Source organism: Amblyomma maculatum, chromosome 6, assembly GCF_055883805.1.
Source record: "Amblyomma maculatum isolate TAMU_Amacu chromosome 6, ASM5588380v1, whole genome shotgun sequence".
In the NCBI taxonomy this organism is placed as follows: domain Eukaryota; kingdom Metazoa; phylum Arthropoda; class Arachnida; order Ixodida; family Ixodidae; genus Amblyomma; species Amblyomma maculatum.
Window position 1 is genome coordinate 155,535,747 of NC_139349.1, and position 22,750 is coordinate 155,558,496.

A 22,750-nucleotide genomic window follows, 5' to 3' on the forward strand; every position below is an offset into this window, starting at 1 on the left:
TCAATCGGCAGACGCCTGTTTCAAGATGGTGTTTGACTGGGTGCCTACAGCTTCCAAATACACGTCTCTCCTTTATGAGAAACCTCACCTGGGAAGCGCGCATTAGATTACTCAAGGTTTTTTACACGTATGACCCATATGGCACGTATCTCGAACTTCGTCTTCATTGAAGCGAGGCCAGTGTGGCCATGAACACAGCACGCCAAATCGTTCTTAATAAAAATATTAATGAATGCAGAGTCTCAGTGTGTTAGAATGCGTTATATTTAGGCATAACAACAACAACAACAACAACAACAACAACAACGAAAAAAAAAGATTAGCTGAAGATCTAGCTGTACAATTGAAACTTGCATATAAGCGTCTTTCCAGCAAGTTGGAACTCAAAACTTCGGTGTGGTATATACACATCATTACCGCTAAAAGAAAAAAAAAAGGAAAACAGTTCCTGTGAGCTGTGGACTTCTGATTTCTTTCACCCTATCTTGGTGGCTCCGCGGAAAGGGCATGTTCGATCCCACTGCAACAGGCGTGTTTCACCGCAATCCGCCTGTGTGCTTTACGTTAACGATCCCCGGACGGTCCGGGTTGCCGTATAGCCCTCTTCTGTAGGGCACCTCTCATATAGTCGGTGCCTCTTAGTGACATTAAGTTTACAACACAGTACTTTTTCTTCCAGATTGGAGCTTCTTTTCCTGGAATTTCGCTTGAAGAATAAAACTGTTCAGCTCCTGTTTTTCTTGAATGTGCAGTTACATAGTTATCAACAGAATCTACAAGATGTTACAGTAAACCATCCCACTAAATTTAAAAAATAGGGTTCAGCAGTAAGAATTGCAGCTATTGACCTGCCTCGGCGAAATGATATGTATGAACCAAAATATAGGTCGCGTAAGTTTTGCTTTCGATTCGAGGCTAAGGTTCCAAGGTAAGGCTTCAGGCAAAGTTCGGCGAAATTAGCAACTGGGGACAGTAGTGGTAGCACCGTATAAAATTGTGGGATCGCTTAGCGCAACTTAAGAGGGTAATGTGACAACAGTGTCTTTAGATGCACTGCGCACACGGGCGGAGGTAGATGGAGACGGCGACATGCAGGTACAGCGCGAGAAAGTGGAAATTAAACACACGTGAGGATCGGCTGCCGTAATAGCTATCGATGTTGACCGTATTAGAAGCAATACTGTTCTGGGATGACATGCAAAAGAACATTAAAAAAAAAAAGAACTGGATATGACACCGCATACCATACAGTACCTTACGGCACTGCCGTTTGATGGGGACATTATAGACATATTCTTTCTGACTGGATTACACAGACTCTGGAAAACGCGCATGACGGACCGACATCGTGAATCTGTTGTTTATGCAAAGGACAATTTCTTTAGGATGATTGTTCATTTAAGGAAATCCTATGCACAAGCCGAGTTCGAACAGGATTGGCACTAACGCTTAGTATTGTGCTCTGCATGGCCTCTTCTTTAGAGCTTTGCTGACTATGCTTATGTCCCGTTGGGCATTGTGTTGATCTGATGCCGTCTTTCCCGATAATCTGTACATATTTCACATACATAGAATAACGTTTCAGCGCAATCAATATCGTCTGCAAAAAAATAATAATAAAAGCTGTGACAGCTATGAGGATCGGAACTCGATTTTCACGAGATATTCCTGTGTTCGAATCCGCTCCAGCTGCGTTTTTTTTTTTTTTCTGTGATGCTTCCCAGGTAATTCGCCATTTATCAATTTGCTTCTTAAAGTAAAGCTTTCACACTAAAAGAGGCTCAAACGGCAAAATATTGCCAATGATGACAGACGCCAGAAAAGGGTGAATCACGCTAGTTAAAAAAAAAAGAAAAATTATAGCTTTATAGATATACAACTTGTTACAACTAATTGGAAATAGACATGTGTAGAGGAGTATTAGTGGTAGTGATATCAGTCTTTTTTTTTTTTTCGAAAATCGATTACCCACTGCGCTACGACTTAACATTTGTTTTCCTATTTGATGCCCATGCGCAAAAGCCACACACCACTCAACAAGCAGGGAAAGTGTATCCGCGGCGCCCGTATCGGAATGGTAAACGGAGGCAAAAGTGATTTTCTTTTTATATATATATATATATATATATATATATATATATATATATATATATATATATATATATATATATATATATATATATATATATATATATAGGATAAGTAAATAGACGTACTTGGTTGCTAGAGGTTACATAAAAGTGAAAAATTGCTTCATACTGTTTCCAAGTTTATTTGTAGTCGACGTTTCGGCAGGAGCCCTGCCTTTCTCAAGACTGATGGTACATGATTCTTGTTTGTCTTCTTATAGGGTTGGCCAGAGGTGATACAAACAATATGGGCACACACAGGTGAGTCAGCTGGACACGCACAACACACACACAGCTGCGGAGAGCAGGCTAGGCCCAATGGGCCATCAACCCAAGGCACCGGCCGCCGCGAGTCATCTGTATACAGTACAAGACACAATACAGGCAACCGCGGAAGAACCTTGGAAGGGAAAAAAAAAAAAAAAAAAAAGAACACGAAAACAGGTGGGGGAAGGTGTCTGCTGCAGGTGGTGAGAAAATTATTCTTCTTGTTCTCACTAAAAGATGGGAGCGCCCAGCGTGATGAGAAAACCAGGTGGACACTGCTGGTTAGAAGAACCTGACAGCGGCGAGTAAAGTTCGAGCAACTTGCGACGGGAGATGAACCGCAAAGAAAAAAAAAAAAAAAAAAAAAAAAAAAGCAAGTAAATATGTGGGACAGTAGAATGGTGAAATACTTTGAGGTTTTCGCTAACAGATGTGAGGGCTAAGCAAAGGAAGAAAACAGGTGGGGGAACGTGTTTGCTGCAGGTGGTGAGAAAATTATTTTTCTTGTTCTCACTGGGAGCGCCCAGCGTGATGAAAAAACCAGGTGGACACTGCTGGATAGAATAACCTGACAGCGGCGAGTAAAGTTCGAGCAACTTGCGACGGGAGATGAACCTCAAAGAAAGAATAAAAAAAATAAAAAAAAAAAATAAAAAAAAAAAATAAAAAAATAAAAAAAAAAAAATAAAAAAAAATAAAAAAAAAAAATAAAGGTTCATCTCCCGTCGCAAGTTGCTCGAACTTTACTCGCCGCTGTCAGGTTATTCTATCCAGCAGTGTCCACCTGGTTTTTTCATCACGCTGGGCGCTCCCAGTGAGAACAAGAAAAATAATTTTCTCACCACCTGCAGCAAACACGTTCCCCCACCTGTTTTCTTCCTTTGCTTAGCCCTCACATCTGTTAGCGAAAACCTCAAAGTATTTCACCATTCTACTGTCCCACATATTTACTTGCTTTTTTTTTTTTTTTTTTTTTTTTTTTTTTTTTTTTTCTTTGCGGTTCATCTCCCGTCGCAAGTTGCTCGAACTTTACTCGCCGCTGTCAGGTTCTTCTAACCAGCAGTGTCCACCTGGTTTTCTCATCACGCTGGGCGCTCCCATCTTTTAGTGAGAACAAGAAGAATAATTTTCTCACCACCTGCAGCAGACACCTTCCCCCACCTGTTTTCGTGTTCTTTTTTTTTTTTTTTTTTTTTTTTTTCCCTTCCAAGGTTCTTCCGCGGTTGCCTGTATTGTGTCTTGTACTGTATACAGATGACTCGCGGCGGCCGGTGCCTTGGGTTGATGGCCCATTGGGCCTAGCCTGCTCTCCGCAGCTGTGTGTGTGTTGTGCGTGTCCAGCTGACTCACCTGTGTGTGCCCATATTGTTTGTATCACCTCTGGCCAACCCTATAAGAAGACAAACAAGAATCATGTACCATCAGTCTTGAGAAAGGCAGGGCTCCTGCCGAAACGTCGACTACAAATAAACTTGGAAACAGTATGAAGCAATTTTTCACTTTTATATATATATAGTTTGACGGGATACAACATTATAGGTACAGAGTTTGCAGATGTGTGCGGGTTTCGGGCTTGCATCTAGAATAATGGCGTAATCATTGATTAAAAGCTGTCTTTTCCTGAGTGTGCCAGAGCAGGGCAGAAAAACTGGTAACGGCGTCATAATTGCCGAATGTTTAGGTTTCCGCTCGCTTAGCCCACACGAGTTCGTGCGTCGATCGACGGTAGCAAACAACGCTTCATGAGATACATGCTCGGTGGCGTTGGTTTTCTCTCTTCAAGAAACCGCTTCTTCGCCGCTACACGTGACGGCATCTTTGCGGGCTCCAGCCCAATGCGGTGCACTGCGGAGAAGTATGAAGGCCTACGTCACTTTATTCGGCGATTACACCGACAATTCAAATGCTAGCACAAAACGACTTTTCACTCTTTACCTGAAAGTTTTATACGTTTGTTCTTCTTAAGGCTATCAAATTCTAAAACCTTTTCAGATGCCCTTAAGCTGCCTTAAGCACTGGCAAGGCAGATCTGGAGGGGAAAGCGCGCGCGCTACTCTCGAGACCGGCCGTGGTGGCGCCTCGGCTGGAGGAGAAGTGATCGAAGCCCGTAAACCTGGACCGCAAGTTGATGAAGTTAATGGACGCCACTGTTTGTTCACAGCCGGCGCGCAATTTTCGAGCTTCGTGGGAAATGGCCGATATATGTTGCACCGAAGCGTCGAGGATAATGACGTTTTGGGAATTATAAAAAACAAATTTAGCGATGTCTAATTATCGCTTAAATAACGTGATTGCATCTAAGTTAACTATTAAAATTGGGCTAATCATACCAATAGGAAATGTGAGTTCCTTTTCTTGCAACCTCCAAAAATGCTGACACGACTTTGACGAAAAATCAATCTTTATACTTCAACATGCCTATTTCTCAATGTTAGTGGTCATTTCTGTCGTCGTTGGATGTGAGTGAAAAGTCGCAATGGACAACGAGATTCAGAAAAGGGAGAAATGTTCGAATTAACGCCAATTTCTGAGGTTCATGAAAGCTATAAAAAAAAAGGAAAGTAATAAAGCGGAAAGGAAAATTGAGGGAATTTGAGTGAAGGTGCAAATCGAAACCCGCGCACTTTCGGTTTGAAGGATGCGATGCTCAAAGACCACGAGGATTTTTTTTTTGTTCTTTATTTCAAAGACCACGAGGACTCGTTGGTTCATTCTGAATAAAAGTGCCCTATAAGGAATGCGTAATGCGAGTAGGATCCTGCAATGGAGTTGAGTTCTGTTCTTAAAAGCGGCACTTAATTAAGCATCCTCATGTTTTAATCATCGATCTTCATAAAATGAGCCGCTTCGGCACGCAAAATCGGGCTGATAACACATTTCATTGTACGTGCAGCTGTAAATGGATGAAAGGCGAAAAAGTAGCGCTTACAACCTTCGGAAGAGACCAAGCGCGTCGGTAAGAACTCAAAATTTACAGAAATCGGTCTGCACAAAGATCGTGCACACCGAATATTGCATTCCTAGCCAAAAGATTACTCCTCCTCTCGTAATCTAGAGAAGACGCAAGCATAAACGGTCATAGCGCGGCCTGCAGGGCGATCAGACATCTGCCATGGCGTATAACTCGCAAAGCGATCGCTTCCCACAAGAATCTAAGTCTCTTTTCATCACCCTTCATTGCTTGTCTTAAGCAGCTGTGACGGTGGCGGTATCGAAATGCAAAATGGTGCAAAAGCGCGCGCGCCCACGGCGTGACGCAGGTCTGACAACACTGTGAGATAAACCGCGCGTTAACTCCCCGAACGTGTATACATCTGCCTCCCATAAGAAGAAACGCTATTGGCTGGCGCCGCAGCACAGTGAAAGACTTGATTTAAAATACCTGAACGCACTTCGAACGGCTCCCGCCTCGACCGTCTACATTGGGAGTGTTATACGTGCTTCAGTGTGTCACCATGGCGCCATCCTTGTTAAAGGCATAGAAGCATTCGATGCCCGGTTGTTCACGTTTCCCTGCCCGGATAAAGGAAAATCGGTGCCCGTATGTTCGTTCTCTCTGTTGAATCAACGTCACCCTATAGGTCGCCGACAACGGCAGCTAATAGAAGTTCAAGCTTAAATATTAAATGTGCCCACTCAAGATTCTACTCGTATTGAATGCATCATTGAGCTCAGTTGGTTAATTAACTAAAATAATCAACTCTTTAACTAGACTTCACTTGTCAACGGCACGGATTATGGTCAGTCATTGGTTAGCGGTATGCTAAAATAAGCAAAATAAAGATTGATTTATGCCTGGACAGTAAAAGCAGAAAGGTACCGATAATTAATACGCACAAAAACTAAAATAATGATCGGCAATCTAGAAAAAAAAAACGGTAATTTACTATATTTCATCGCCATCATCATTAACATTAACAGCCTGATTATACCCACTGCAAGTCGACGCCCCTCCCACATCCTTCCAAATAACTCGGTCCTGTGCTAATTAGACTTCACTTTTGACTTAACTTTTGACCTTTACCGTGAACATGAGCCAAACTACTTCCACTGACGTAATCGGGTTAAGCTGCTCCTGTCTGATTATGTTTTTGTTAATGAATGCGGAACAGTAATGCATATATACATTACATATAGGAAAATAACTCGAGATAATGGCATTCTTGTGGAAATCAAGAAGAAATGGACATGGCATGAGATGTAGAGCGAAGAGAGGATCACACATAATCGCTTGGGGTATTGGATACCAAGGGAGGGAAATCGTAGTAGGGGGCGGTAAGAAGTTAGGAGAACGGATGAGGTTAAGAGGTTTGCAGGGGTTAAACGGATGTAGAGGCCTTCGTCGTGCAGTGGGTCTAGTTCTGCTGCTGATGATGACATTACATATACATATAAGGAAGTAATTACTCATTGGCATCCACCTAAGTGCATGCACCCATACAGCTACAAAGGAAAGCTATACAGTTTCCTCAGAAACTTCGTAGTTGAAGAAAAATTTGTCCTGATCCGAGAATCAAACCGGGGCCACCGCATTTCCGGGGCAGTCGCTCTACCGACTGAGCTAACCATGGACGGTCAGCAGATCAGACGCTTTCCTTTGTAGCCGTATGGCTGCACTTAGGTGGATGCCAATGAGTAATTACTCCCTTATTACAAATTTACTCCACCTTGGGGGTTTCCCCTAAAATATTCGATCAACACTGTTCCCACTTCGAGTTATAGATCAATTCGCTCTCGCCCTACCGTCTGATCTGCTGACCGTCCTGGTTAGCTCAGTCTAATTATGCTTCTTGGCCTCCATAGTTTGTGGAAAACACGAATGCAGGTGCGTCATGCAGATATAGATACACGATCTGCGCGTGAGAACTTCATTGAAAGTGCGGTGTATATACGCGAAACGTTCAGGATGCAGCAGGATCCACCACAATGGCCTTGTCTGTTTGATGAGTTGGTGCACTTGAAAAGATTTTAGCCGCGTACGCGTTAGCTCAAGTGTAGTTGACGTGTTTTATCATGTGTATTTTTGTTTTGTGTTGCACGGCAATAAAGAAAAAAAAACTCTGGTTAGCTCAGTCGGTAGAGCGACTGCCCCGGAACGGCGGTGGTCCAGGGTTCGATTCCCGGGTCAGGACGAATTTTTCTTTAACTACGAAGTTTCTGAGGAAGCTGTATAGCTTTCCTTTGTAGCCCTATGGCTGCACTTAGGTGGATGCCAATAAGTAATTACTCCACCTTGGGGGTTTCCCTTAAAATATTCGATCCTTAAATATACATATTTGGCTGTTCAACGGTGCGGGTCCGTTTTCCTAGGAAGTGAAATGGCACGTTATCTCGCTTCTTACTCCGACTGCACGGACAACATAGCACGCATTCTGGCGGATGGGCAGCTTCGTACAGTTTTCGTTGAAAAACACTATATTGTCTCTGTCCGACCTCGGACCGAAATCGGCTCCTCATTTGATAGCCCTGCTCGCAGGTGCGGGCTGACCACAATATGTATAGAGCAGTCTTGATCCGCATGTAAAGTTTACCCTGATCATTCTACCACGCTGCCGCTTCATTTTTAGCTTTTTTTTTTATGCGTGTATTCGTTCCCTTTAGCAGGTTCCTGTGTTTAGACACCATTGCATTCAAGCAGTAGAGTGCTGGTTCTGTTTACATTCTCAGCGATGTTTGTAGCCTTTTTACATGAGCCCGATGCTAGCAGATTGAGCCGTGGGGAGCCGGTTGTCGGGTTGAAAAAAATCGGGCCGAGATCGCCACAACACCTTGCGTTGAGCAAGCGAACCACGTCAACAAAAAGGCGAGAGACGCGCATATGGGAGAGAAGGGAGAGTAGGAATGTGCGAACGAACAGCTCGCGGTCCTGTCTCCTGCTTCTGCCCGACCAGCGAGGAGGCAAGAGAGGAGGCGGTGGCCCGACGCGGTTAGCCCAGCGTGTCAGGTCGAGTCAATCTAGCCCTTGTAGTCGAGCTGATTCAACCCGACTCGACAGCCGTTTAGCTCGACACCCTAGCAGCGTATATACATATTTCCGATAGCCGGTTTTCAGCCGGGCAGGCCGAATCGACCAGACTTTCTGGGGTTCATGTAAACCCCCTGTGTGTCACATGAACACGCGAGCCAGCCGAGTACTTTAAAGTCTCTTTCAGGGCTTATAACCTAGCGCAGATTGCTGAAAAGGCCGCGTAAAAGCTTTTCAGAGCTATATACGCCTGCCGACAAAAATTTATTGTGCTGTGTAAAAAATACTCACATTAAAAAATTTATGTTCAAAGTATTCATGCAGTGTTCGTTGCACTTGTTTGGAATATGTCTTTTGAAGCAAAATTACAGTATCACTTCAGTAGGATGATTTGTATGCCCGATAAATAGTTTCATGATTCATGTCTATCAGTGACAGTTTACATCGCGTATATAATACGCTCATTTTTGGAAGTCATTTTAGTAAATGTTTTACTCACACTCATTGGAACTTCTCTCTTCTTTCTGATCACCCGTGTTTATGGGATGCATAATGCAGGGAGGTGTATTTGGCTACTGGTTGTCTTCTCCCGGCCAAAGTTCCTGTATTCAGTGTCAAAGAAACAATTGTATAATGATTTAATTTCTATTCTTTTCCCTCCGCCAATATACTGTTCTGTGTATTTTGTCTGATTGGGACCAGCCGCACTCTTAGGAGCACGTATATATCGCTATGTATAAAGGCTTTGCTCTGTAAGGTGCCCACAGAAGCAGTGCCAATTAAAGCGTGATTAGACAGAAAAAGCATTTTCACATGTAAGGTAACTTGTCGCCTCTGCGGTGTTCCATAAATAATTGAGTGCTGCTTCCTTAATTGGAAGGATGCAAAAATATTCAGGGATATATCTTTCAACGAACATTGAAAAAGAGGTTTAATTTGACACGACATTAATATCTCGCTGCGCTGCTATATGTAGAGGATCGTTTAAACATGTTGTTTTTAACAGGCCCACACAATATTTGGAAAGCGCGCATGATGGAGCAAAATTAAAATAGCCCTTCAGTAGGATGATTATTAATTTGAGAAAAGTATGGGCCCAGTCTGAATTAGAACTGAAATAGCGTATACCTTCTCAGAGCAGTGCTCGGCACTGCATAGTTTCCGGTGTGTTGTTGCTTAGTTGTGCCGCATTCTACGCCGTATTGATTTGGTACTCTTGTCCTCGTAGTTTGTGAAATTTAATTACAAGCATAGAGAAGACTATTTCATTGTAATGAATACCATGTTCAATAGAAACGAGCTTTTCTGGCCTATAGCCGTTCATCTCGCAACCCAAAGGGCCTACCATCAACACCCACCCTAATTAACCCTAATTATTATATATTTTACTTTATATTACCTCCGCTTCCTTATAAGAAGAGGGTCACCTTGAGAGGCTTTGACCTCATGAGGGCAATTTCAACCCCAACTTCGCCTCAACCTAAGCTTGAGTTTGAGGTTAGATGTGTTAGCGAGCCGCCACCGCGTGAAGCTCAGCGAGCGAGCTCAGCGAAAAAAAAAAGAAAAAAAAAAAGAAGAGTCGTCTTGCATGCCCTGTCGAAAAAGGAGCAACCCTGGGGAGGGAGACAACCGAGAGAAGAAAGATGGACTCCGGACAGTACGGACCCGTGTAGCATCGTCTATTAGTTTAATTGTTGATAACCACAGTCCTTGCGAATCAGACTTCAAATGCGTCGCCCCAATGCGCTGGGCCGCTCATCTCGTGTTTGGCTTGACATCGAGGAACTCAGTTCGGTTAACTCTCTATAAAACAGGATGCCGAGACCCTCTCAATACTCTAGCTTCGAGCGGTTCATCGTATAACCTTACATCATGCACACAATATTCGTTCGTGTTCAGCCTATAGGACGCCCTAACTGCTCCCTGGAAGGAGTGTTGTTACCGCTATTATTTTATGTTGGACCTCATCCTTTTCATCCTTTTCTTTTTGGAAGGGGGGACGGGGGATGACGTGAGTTAGGCTAGCGAGATGCAGTGAAGCGTATTGATTGGCCATACCCTTGTAAACGTAAGTTTTCTTTTGGTCGTTATGCAAACTATTGAGAATCATTCTCGGCCCGCTACAAACCCTCCCACTTCCCCCCGTACTGATCCGTTTATTTTAGCAAGCATTAAAAAATGCGTACAGCTTTGAACTCCGGTCAAACAACTGAGACGATGAGCAGTCCATACGAAGGAGGCATGCTTCGTTCTATTGTGCTCGGGCAAGCCATGCGGATTCCGCTGAGCCAAACGTCAAGCTTCTCCTGCGAACGACCCCTTTGCAAGCCACGGTGTTGCTCTGCAGGGCAGCGGCGCATTGCAAGGAACGATCGCCGTGCGTTATGTTGAAACGCCCGCGGAATCCCACACAACCTGGCGCCAGGACCCTTGCGCGCAGTCCTCGCGGCTAAACGACATTAGCGGCGCTGAAGAACAGACGGTTTGTTTAATCTTTAAGGAACACTAGATCGGCACAAAAAGGCGGAGAGAGGGAATGGTTCTTTCGAGTCCGGTCTTGATTTTACGTACATATGAGGCAACAGATCAGTTGGTCTCTCCCGTGTGATGCGATTGAAAAAAAGGTCTTAGGAGGTCACCGTCAACTTGGCTTAAAGAAAGGGTCGAAAACGGAGAAGCGGCTTGACCTACACGGATGATATAGAACGTTAACATCATGATTTTTTAAAGTTTAGATTCATGTGACTATCTCCCCTATGCATATTGGTCTTCGTGCGCTGCAGATGTGTGTAATAAAATAAACAATAAAAATCAATACTTAAATTTGTAGTTACAGCTATATTGAAAGATATAGGCTATATGATATTTTATCACGTCACAAAAACTTGCATCCTAAAAAATCAACTATCGTCATTATCATCACTATATATATTTTAAAGTGAGTATGGCATCGTATGAGCTTGTAAATAAATACTTAATTAAGGATAGAAAATGTCTGGATAATATTTTGAACTTTGAAATAGCTCGACCATAGATTTTGGCCGTGAAAGCATCACAGATGCGATGTGCTGTCATGCTAATCTTGACTTAAAATTTAAAAATGCTTCATAATAGGCCGAAATGATACGCGCATTTTTTTCACGGATGGCCGAGTACGACGCGGCAACTTCATGGAAAATAACCTAATGCCTTTGTTTGTACTAATATTTTGGTAGAGAACACAGCTTCATGTCATGTTTCCCATACTTACAAAGTCCCATGGCCAGATAATAATGAGAATACCAAAACAAAACTACCGAAACCTCGCAAAGCTGGCATGATACATTATGATGATGTCTACGCCTAAATGGAAATTAAGGTATATTTGCTATCATAAACGGTTTTCTTTATATAGTTTTATTTCTGACCTTACTACTGATCTTCTGATCTTACAAGCCGACACTTCTTTCAGTAAGGCACCGAGCGATCAAAGCACATGCACTATAGTTATAGTTTTAAGCTCCCGCGAAGCGTGCTCCATCTGTCGACCCTTCGCATATACATTCTTGATCTCCCACGGGAATACCTTGTCAGAATACCGGTTCGCTGCCGAAGTCCAGGGAACGCTGATTATGAAGCTAACCTTTCTTCCAAGATGCGCGTTATGGTTAGGTGCTACAAAAAAAAAAAAAAAGTACGGTCGCCCACTCAAAATGAAACACCGCCCACGCATAGAACAAGACGCGCCTTTGTTCACGTGTCACATGCGCAGGTATATATATATATATATATATATATATATATATATATATATATATATATATATACTATTCTCGCAGGATCTATCTAGCCCAGAGGAAAGGCGAGGCAAAACAAAGCGATTCCGCCGTCCACCTAACCTGCCAATTCTTAAGCTAAACGCGAGAACCGAGGCTTTGCAGGTCAGGTGGATGGCACGCGTTCGTTTTGTGTTGTCTCGCCTCGCTTAGGCTAGATAGCTCTGTCGACAAAGGCACTCGCCATCTCGGCTGATTCGTGCCACAGGTATATATATAAATACATATATAATCCCATCAAAGCTATCATGCTGCACAGCATTCTGCTTATGACAGTTTACGTAAGTGCACTCGAGGAATATCGTCTTCAAAAATATAGTATTCTTCAATTGTACCATAACTGAGATAAGAAATAATATAATTAAGAGCTGGGCTGAATATGACAGCACCGTTAAATTTTAAAAATTGCAGGATAGAATAAAAGCTAAACCGTAATTTGCGTTTTCAACGAAATGACAAGAAATAGCGAATTTATCCCATTTTAAGCTATCAATAACTCTCCCAAGAAGCAGAGAACGACTTTATAAGCACTGGGAAGGCTTTAGATACGACATGAGATAGAATAAATAAATTCAGCAAATAATGAACTTAGCTTGTAACTCCGATACTCATTTACGGGAAGGCCTAAGCAATTTTATAGGAGAGAACGATGCGCTCTGTCTGATATTTATTTTTTATATTTTTGTTCTATATAACGCGATACTTTTTAGTGCCTGGTATTTATGAAGAACTGAGTATTATTTTAGGAGGTTTAAATTAAAATCAAAGATGTCGTTTTTTTTTTTAAAATTTCTAATCAAACTTGTCCATTTTTTTTTCTATTCTTAAATTTTGCCTAAATTCACAGTAATATGGAGAACGAATAGTCATTTCCAGAGCCAGAAATCTTCGCAAGAATAAAGTAGAAAGCCTGCGCAATATGCATAAAAAGTTTCAAGAGCAACAACTTGTGGGATGCTGCCAGAATGAAGGGATAAATATTGACAATTTGCAGCACAAGTCCTCAGTTCTATATCCTTTCTTAAATAATTTCATGAACATATTGCAACGCTATTCTATTCCCTACTGATTCTGAGGTACAGGGGGTTCTTCAGGAAGATTTTAATCAAAATTTAAGATGTTTTTTGTAAATTGGAATCAATTTTTTCTTCTTAGCTCTTTTCAAAATTTGACCGAATTTGATGCGTTGTGGAGAAAACACCTCACGGTCTAAACCCATAAGTTTCTTCTAAAGTTAAGAACATAGCCTCCACAATCAAGACAAAAAGTTTCAGTGTCCACAACTTAATTCTTCGAGCAAGAATATCAGATTGAAAATCGACTTTTGCACCACTTTGCTCCTGGAGCAAAGTTCTCGATTCTTTTACTAAAACAAGTGGGGCAAGAAAAAATGATCTTATTAACCCTCCTTATAGAAAAGTTGCATAAATTTATTCAGCAGAAAATAATGCAGAAAAAGTTTAATCTGAAAGCAGCAGGGCTCCAAACGTGCAACTTTTTGAAATGTCAAATACGGCATTTACCGCCTCTAGGGATATACCGATTTTTTTTTTTTTTATAAAATACTACTGCAGATCCTGAAAGACTAAGCTTCATTCCTTTATGTCGAGACATTTGCTCATCATGTATAAAAGTTTCATTGAAAACACAAAACGGTCACGGGACCTCGATTCCCGCTCATCTGAACACAATATATATATATATATATATATATATATATATATATATATATATATATATATATATATATATATATATATATATATATATATATATATATATATATATATATATATATATATTTTAGTACAATGAAAGGAGCCGACAGTCTGCGAGTCGAAGGGGATATACATATATTTTTTTAATATTTATGCTACAGTAGTTTATATTGACCAGAATGATCCCACCATCGACGCATTGTTTCTCCTTCCACGTTTTATTCATGTTTCTCCCTAAAATTATTACTGGGCTAAGTCTGGTCAATATCAACTAAAATATCATAAAAAATAAAACAGACATCCTCTACGTTTACCCTGGTGTAGACAATCAAAATTAAGGTCGACAGATGCATTCGCGATCAATTCTACCACTTCTTCGAGTACACGTTACCAAATTTAAGGAGCGGGTCGTGTATATATTGTGACATGCATGGAGCCCTCATGCTATCGCGTAAAGGCGAAGATAATAAAAGCTTAGTGGGATCGGAGCGATTGGCACCTGAGAATGCCCAGTTGCCAGCACATTTGCGCGGAGCGGGTAAAGGAGATACGCCAAATCATTCCGTAGCTTATAGTTTTGATTAGCTTCATGTTGCCTGGCAGCGATGTGGTGTGGTATGTCACCATGCATATTCGCGATGCTGCAGTATGCACACGCTTCGGCTGGAAGTAATAACGTGCATAAGAGTAGCCTAAGCAATCTTGGTTCAATACACTGCCCCGGTTATTACTGCGCGAGCTTCAATGCAGCGGCATCAGCGAACACATGCAGTGCTCAATCGCAACTTTTAAGCGAGAACGCTTTCATATATGTAAATGCGTCGGCTGTGTTTCAGGCTTATGAAAGACTGCATGTGGCAGAGTATATGGCCACACACACACACACACACACACACACACACACACACACACACACACACACACACACACACACACACACACACACACACACACACACACACACACACACACACACACACACACACACACACACACACACACACACACACACACACACACACACACACACACACACACACACACACACACACACACACACACACACACACACACACACACACACACACACACACACACACACACACACACACACACACACACACACACACACACACACACACACACACACACACACACACACACACACACACACACACACACACACACACACACACACACACACACACACACACACACACACACACACACACACACACACACACACACACACACACACACACACACACACACACACACACACACACACACACACACACACACACACACACACACACACACACACACACACACACACACACACACACACACACACACACACACACACACACACACACACACACACACACACACACACACACACACACACACACACACACACACACACACACACACACACACACACACACACACACACACACACACACACACACACACACACACACACACACACACACACACACACACACACACACACACACACACACACACACACACACACACACACACACACACACACACACACACACACACACACACACACACACACACACACACACACACACACACACACACACACACACACACACACACACACACACACACACACACACACACACACACACACACACACACACACACACACACACACACACACACACACACACACACACACACACACACACACACACACACACACACACACACTAAAAGCACCGATAACAAAGAACGTTCAGCAGATCACGACTGCGCGACCGGCTTGTATGTTTCATATAGTACCAACGTATTCGGGCTACTGAATCGATTCCCAACCGAGGAAACAGTGGTTCGATCTTGCATGGACGCAGTCTTTGAGTTCTTTTTTTCTCTTTAGTCTGCTGCTCTACTTGTATGAACGGCGGCGCTATATGAAGTTGATCGGCTAGAACAGTTGCGCTCTTAACAAGGGCTGAGCCGAGCGGATCGTATCGCGGATTGCCCGCTTGAATCGCTACTACGTGACACAAACGTCACTCGTCCGAGCCCCTCAATATAGTTCAAAGCAGTGACGTTGGGGCCACGTGGTAGCGGTTCCAGAGGGAAATCCGTGTTGCGATGCGCGCTCCTCTAAACCCATTTCAAAGGAGTCTACACTTCGCCCCCGAAATAATTAACTTTTCGTCCAGATGGGTGAAAAAAAAAAACATGCATATATAAGGTGTTGTGATGTGTCATTAGTGTTTAGTTCAGGGGAGGCATGAAACAGACTACATGCAGTCTAGCCGTTCACGTAAAGATTGTAAATTTAGCACTTCAATCAGTAAGCCGACAACGGCGCCGAAGTTGGCTCTACAATTCAATCAAGATGGCTTATAATTTTGAAGTGGCGTAAAAAATCTGAGCACCATAACAGGGGTAGTACTCATCATGACTAACGTGAACAAAATATATTTAGGTTACGATGGGCGTAAAATGTAAAAATATGTTTACATTTTAAGCCCATCGTTCGGTTGTTCAAACCGAAGGCCTATATAGCAGCACCAAGAAGAAATGCCATAATGAGTTACAGGGGGACAGCATGGGCGGTACCAATTCCTTGGACATGATTTGATAAAGAAAGTTAGCCATCAAAAGGTTTGTATTTCGAAGCATTACTTCTTCCGCTGTACACGGTTTCCGTGTGCACATCAGCCGCAGTGCGTTAAAGCAGTGCAAATATATTTCCTGCCTTAAATGAGCGCCAAGTTTTTAGTATGTGCACTGTAAACACAAATAAACCCAAATAGGAGCATAAATGGTTGACACCGCCTTTTATACTCTTTACTGCGCAATTATTAAACTACTTACAAGAAGTAAAAATGAGAACATCCCCTTTTTTACTACTGTCACAAAATTAAGAAATAAAATTGAGCCTTGACATGATTATGCTCCTTCTACAAACAGGAGTTTGTCGGCATGAATACTCCTCCAGATTGTAAAGGGTTTTAAAGTCCCCTCCGTCAGCGTCTTGGTGCTGTGCCGTCGCGTGGTGGGAGCTCACTCTTCGGCGCGCTAGCAGGTGACAACATCCTCATTGCTGCTGGCTCGTTTGCCGCGTCTGCTCGTGTTTTTTCACGCGTACTTACCATCATATAGTACAGGAGCTAATCGCACATCGTAAAAAAAATAATTTCAACAAAGATTTTCACTATAAATATATTATAAATTCGTTTAGTACACTAGACTAAAACTGAACTTGAACTGTCTACATTATGCAAGGTTATATGTGAGTAACTGTTTTATTGTCTTTTTTTCCCCTTTCTTTCTTGCAGAAGTAACCTTCTTTGACGTCATCTCACGTAAGCATGCGATAACAAGAGACGCCTGAATGCTGACAAGTAATTACTAAAAAGGTGCCCTCCACGTTTAAAGTGCGCCGTCTCCATTTTTCCTTTTCATGAATTTCAGACTGGACATCCAAGAAGAGCGCGGGTCGAACATTCCGCCTTTGCTTCTCTGCAAAGTTTCGAATCCAGCTGCCAAATACTGGGCTGAAGTATTCCGCAGCATTACAATCATTAATGGAAATCAGTTTGAAATTCCATTGATGCATTCACTCTGCAACACAAAGATCTAAAATTGGGCTTGTGTGGAAGTGCTGCATGTAAAGTGAGCTCCCTAATTAAGTGAACTATACTCCTTCGGCATCTTGAATGCCATATATTAGTAGTAAAAATTACTCCCAAAATTACCCTTTTAAACTACTTCAAAAGAAGGAGCCGAGATACTCTTCAACGGCGTATTTAACCGCGCTTTTAGATGCCACGATAACTCTTTAGTGGCCCAAAAGAGAACTCCTGTCCTGAGAAAAGTAAAATGTTTACTCCTTCGAACATCTTAGAAACCTTTCCGTACGCGAGAGTAAAGCAAATAATCCTTTTCTGAGGAGTAAAAAAACCTGAGAGTGCGCTAGGCAGCGCTTACTCCTCTTTGGGTGGTTTTGAGTTTACGGTGTAGAATTTTTGCGTGCGGAGTGAAACCCCGTTGTATTTTCATGTCTGTAATTCGAATGGAAGAAATGAGTGGGCGTTTGCTATGTGCAACCACGTTTTGTCGATGCAGTAAGTCCGAGAAATGCGTTGGCAAAATAGGACTGCCGGCTTTCTATCACCCGAAAGAGACTCAAATATACGCCTTTGGATAACGGCAGATAAGAATATCCAATACCCAGCCGGCACACACACAAGGGGAGGAAGGTTGAAAATACATGCATGATGCTTGGATGCTTTATTTTCTGCCTTTAGTCGCCTTAACTTTATTCACACCCTAATAACGCACACCATGCAACTACTCATCCGCTTGACCATTGGGTTTGCGAAAGTATATTTGCCAAAGGATAATCAACAATGCCTAAACGGCTGCCCATAAGAGAGGTTGATCTTTCGGCTAATTTCAGCTGCAGCATGCACCAGCTCGTAAACTATGTGCGGAAGAGCTTGGGCGACTGAACAGTGGTGCACATATGTGGTTAAGTTGAGGTTCAATACATCCGATAAATCAGCGTGCAGTGCCGCACTAGGTATTATTCGCCAGATTATATGTTCGATTAAGGCATATGAACACTGCTACATATTTCTCAAATTTATCTGGGACGCCTTTGTGAATAAATCTGGCTGGGTATCATAGTTTTTTATTACCCAGTAGCACCTAAATAAGGACATCTTTCTAAATAATTTTACCTACGTCCCAGTTACCAGTTATATTTATGCACTCCCTGCTCTGCATCAAACTAAGTACTGTGCTGTGCAGCTGCTAGAAGTAGAGTACTGACGAATTCAATTCAGGGAGAAAAGTTGGCGGAATGTGGACCAACAAAAATGAAAGGAGGCGTTACTTGAACGGGCTACCACAGCCCTTGTGTCAGACCGCATTGTCTCAATTTCGGTACACTCGTAGCATTCTGGTCGGGCTCGAAAGGCGCGCCTGTTTCTCCACTCGAAAGCAGAGACGAAAACCTGCACAGACGGGTGTTCGAGATGGCAGGCACGAAGCGCGCAAAGAAGCCAACATGGCGAGCCAAGAAAAGAGAGACCCCAATTCTTCGACGACGCCATGGCTGCTTGGTCCCGAAAGAAGGGCGCGGCGAGGACAAGGGGCTCTGCGCAGACACGGGCGAGGCAGCAGCAGCAAAAGTGGGAGGTGCGGCGATTGGGGAGAATGTATTATGCAGGGCCCGCTCGAAACAGCCCGGCAGCTTCGGCACGCGTCGTCGACGGAAGGGGCCAAGCAAAAGAGAGCGGAGGGGAGGCCGAGGAGACAGGTGCGCCGGCCGAGATAAAGCGACGTGCGCAGCAGCAGCAGCAGAAGCAGCCGACGAAGAATCGATTCGGGGAGAGGAGGCAACCGAAGGGAGGACGCCAAAAAGCAAAACAGGCGGGTCCCGGAGGATAGGAAGCAGAAAAACGCCGTCACGAACAAGGCGGAGCCTCATGACGCGGACCCTTGATGCTGCATCTGATTGGGGCACATTGTCCTGATGGGGGGAGGGGCGGGCCGGTTACTGCAAGGCAAAAAGAACAGGAGACGCCCGATCGATCGTCGGGAGGAAAAAGGGTGGTGGCGAACGAAACAACAAGGGCCGCGCGAGTTTGTTGTGCTTGGCGCTCAGCGTAGATCGGCTCCGCTGATGCAAATAGCATCGACCGGGGACGCGACCATGTATCCAGCGCTGTTGCTGCTCGCAGAGCCCGCCCGAGATGGCAATTAACGGTTACAAGCAGCAAGAGAAGCCGAAGCAGCCGGGGACTAAAAAAGAACGGATACTGCGCGCACCCGAGCGCGTCTGGCGACTTGAGCGAGATTGGATCGGGAGTACGCGAGGTAACGACATCGGCCCGGCCGGAAATGCTGGCGGCCATACATCACTGACAGGGGCCGTAAGTCAAAGAGCAGTGCGCGGCGCTTGCTTATGCCGAGTTTCGGTGTGTACCGTTAGCGGGGTGCTCTTGCAAGAAAGCACCAATTCCTGAAGCAATAATGCAAGCAGAAGCATTAACTTGAGCCCTCCATATTAAACATATGAGATCAATGCGAGTACTTCTTTCAAGCTAGAATACAATAAAGCGAAGAGAAAGAATCGGCGTAGGGGTTCGTTTTATTTGTTGTAATTTTTAGAGTTTTAGCTAGTGTATCCCCTTACTGAGAACCGGGCTGACAGTGATCAGGTATTTATGGCGCAAGATGCTCGCTCCGGACCCGCTGGCACTACTGGTAGCCGGCGCGCCTTGCGAAAATTGTTATTAACGTTGAGTTGAATTTGTATTACCTTTCTGTAGACCGTAATAAAGGTATAATGTCTTCAACGTTATGGATGTTCATTTCCCCTATACCGATATGACAGATATTCAACAAGCATATACTCCGATTACCAAAATGTTTGTTGAAAATATTAGCGCACTGGCGAAACAGGAAAAAGGAAGTTGAAGTGCGCCTGTTTTTCCTTTAACATAACTAAAACCACTTTGTTCACAAGCAGTCAATATTCCTCACTTGAGTACCATGACGGAATTACAGGGACGTCGTTTGCGTTAAATATACATTTGCAGGTAAATTAAAAAATGGTGAAGCTTTTAAAATAGGGATATGCCGGGAAAATGTCTCGAAAGGAAGTGAATAACATACATTTTTCTTGTTTCTAGTTACTCAAACCCAATAAATTTACGAAATATCGTGAAACAATTGCTGAAAATCGCAAAAGGGAAAAAATTCTTCAAGAACTCAAGTATTATGGTCTTCATTAATGTTAGGCAAATAAAGCAACTCTGAAATCGAAAAAACTATTAACAATGAATTAAAATGATGTTGTCTTACCATTCATTATTAATAATTTCAATGAAAGCGTCACTTGATTTTCGAATTTAAGGTTTAAGTAAAAGCGCAACATGAGTAAATAGCCCAAACTTTACGCAAAAAGTTATAAACACGCCTCCAGTTGAGTACATATATCTATATATTCTGCTCGACAGTTAGTAATCTTTCTTTATTTCTTTATATTTAAATAAAAAAAGCCACTGCAGAACGATATGATTTAGATGGGATGAGAATAAACGCCTATAATACTAAAGTGTTATGCCTTGCATTTCAAAGTGAATAGCATAACAAAATGTTTCTACAAAATAAATTGACAGCGACATTATGCACGGTCCCATATGTTGCAGCAGTTTCATTTCAGTGATGGGCTAAATGCATGCTAATCATGCTCAAGAACTTTTACGAGTATACTGTACAGGAAATAGCCTTATTTCCAGAACATTTTAATGAGAAAAGAGAAATATGTGGGACCATACGGCCGCGTTTGAAACGTTATGACGAAAATTTTGAACTGCATTGTTTCATATTGTTCCGAACTACGTCTGAACAGAGCTATTTTGTGAAATGCAGCAGACAACCGCATTACACCTTTTCTTTGATCAAGTCCTGACGTCAGTTTTATTGGCAGGGAATTGCATAATATTCAGATACTGTTCCGAACATTCTCATATGGGAAGTGTGTAATCTTCCCAATTGCGCCTTTTGCAGAAGGCACGCGTTGCTATGGCCCGTAATTCTTTTCTTTAAAATAACTTTCGTTTGGCTTTGCAGGTCTATTTTCACAACCAGCTGTGAGTTGATATATCTGTCACCGGAGCCCCACATCTTATTGACGAAATCGGGCATGTAGAAGATTGACTAGGTAAGTACCATATATAGATTTTCACTAACATTATCGGATGTCTCATTGATACAGAGCTCGGCGCGGGAAACATGGTTTGTACAAAAATATGCACGGGAAATGAGTTTGCAATATATACCGGGTGCTTTTGGTTTGGTTTGTGGGGTTTAACGTCCCAAAGCGACTCAGGCTATGAGAGACACCGTAGGGGAGGACTCCGGAAACTTCGACCACCTGCGGTTCTTTTACGTGCACTGACATCGTATCAGCACACGGGCGCGTATGTTGCTCTTCGCCACCAGCGAAAAGCGGCCGCCAAGGCCGGGATTCGATCCCGCATCCTTGGGAATAGTAGTCGAGCGCCGTAACCACTATGCCACCCAGGCGGGGTGGGTGCTTTTAAGAAGGTCCAGAATTAAAGAAAAAAGGTATCTGAGATCAGATTTATTTTAGCCTTGGGGCTATTTGAGGGCTAGGGAGGATGCCAGGTAAGAGGCAGGATGCTTGAAGTAGTAAGTAATTCAACTTAGTAAGCTAAGTATCCTTTCTAATTCGCATTTTAGAAGGTCTGTGCATTTGCTGAATTAGAGCTCGTGCTATAAATAGTATCACCATGAAAAACGTTCTCATTACAAACAGTAGTACGGAGGGCCGACAGTTGTCAGCCTGATAGGCGGCTGCACATTGTAACAGAGCGCTATAGTGCGTCCGGCGTAGATCGTTCGGCCAATGAGCGCTTTGAGCCGGATGTCTACCAAAATGACCGCGCGGTTTGGGTATACCGACGCGGCGGCGATCAGCGAAGCCGCAGGTGAAGACCGCCGCTCGCCCGTCTGCAGCTCTGCCGGAACCGCATGGAGCGTTTTTCGCTAGCGAAAAACGCGACGCGCGGCGAACGGCCGCGTTGCCGCCGACGCGCGAGCACCCGCACGAGAAAAATTGAGCGGCGGTGTCGCGCCGCGTTTTCCGGGTTGCAAGGCCACATAACTCAAAACAAGATGAGTTATCTCTGTTATCGCATATATAATATGCCCTTTAAATTACAGGACACTACAATAAAACAATAATCATGTAATTATAGAGCGACATTTTCTCCAAAGTGTATTTATCAAACTTAATTTTGAACAGCAACATTGCGTGCGAAACAC